The sequence below is a fragment of the Pterocles gutturalis genome, unplaced genomic scaffold, assembly GCF_000699245.1.
Source record: "Pterocles gutturalis isolate BGI_N339 unplaced genomic scaffold, ASM69924v1 scaffold13912, whole genome shotgun sequence".
NCBI lineage: Eukaryota > Metazoa > Chordata > Aves > Pterocliformes > Pteroclidae > Pterocles > Pterocles gutturalis.
In genome coordinates, this window is record NW_010115661.1 from 465 (window position 1) to 1,413 (window position 949).

A 949-nucleotide genomic window follows, 5' to 3' on the forward strand; every position below is an offset into this window, starting at 1 on the left:
CCAACCTAAACCTTCTTTCTCTCAGTTTAAAACTGTTGCTACTTGTCCTGTTACTACAGGCCCTGGTAAAAAGTCTCCTGTCTTTGCACCACCCCCCTTGGAAGGCACAGCGCTGTGAGCTCGGCAATAGCCCCTCCCGGCTGCCGTCCTTATCTCGAGGGCCGCGGCCAAAGCCCAACATGGGGAGCGCTGGCTTTTGCCGGCTTTGTGAGTCAGGCTGCTGCTCCCTGGGTGTTTGCCAGGCTCCGCAAAGGCTTTTAGTCACACTGTAAAAGCAAAAGGATAATTCCCAAGTTCACAGCGTTGTGCCTTGGGAGAGGAGGTGGTACAAAATGCCCGGTGCTCCAGGATGGACAGGAGGCTTCAGCCTCTCCAGCTCCTCTGGGGGCTTTTTGCAGGCTGCGAGGCTGTGAGATGGAGTTTCTAGCTCTGGGGTGTTCTCCATGGGCCTTGTGGTGGTTACGCAGTAGATGTGACAGCTCCTTCATCCTCATCAGGTTTCGGGTCACTCTGCAAGTAGGTAGCACGTACCTCTCGCACCGAGGTGCTGTAGATGCTGAAATGCTTGCTGCGCTCTGTCGATGCAGGAAGATCACTACAAGCACCACCTAAACTTGAAAAACTGAACAGCAAGAGGCCAGATCAATGGGCTTTGAGGTGGTGGTGGGGTGACTGTCCCCTTGGGTGCCACCCGCCAGCGGCAGGACCACTGCCCGTGGCTGCGGTGTGCTCTCCCCTTGGCGCCTGCATGTGCACAGCAGCAGGTCAGACATGAAGGTTCCTTGGCCCCATAGGGTCCTTGCAGAGGCACTAAAATCAAGTTCTAGTAATGTCTACTAGCAGAGGGTCTGGCAAAGAAGAGACGATTCTCTGCTTGGTTTGCATGTCCCAGAGTCCGTCTTGTCCTTCGCCTTCATGGTAGGGAAAAGGATCCTTGTCCTGGGCATCT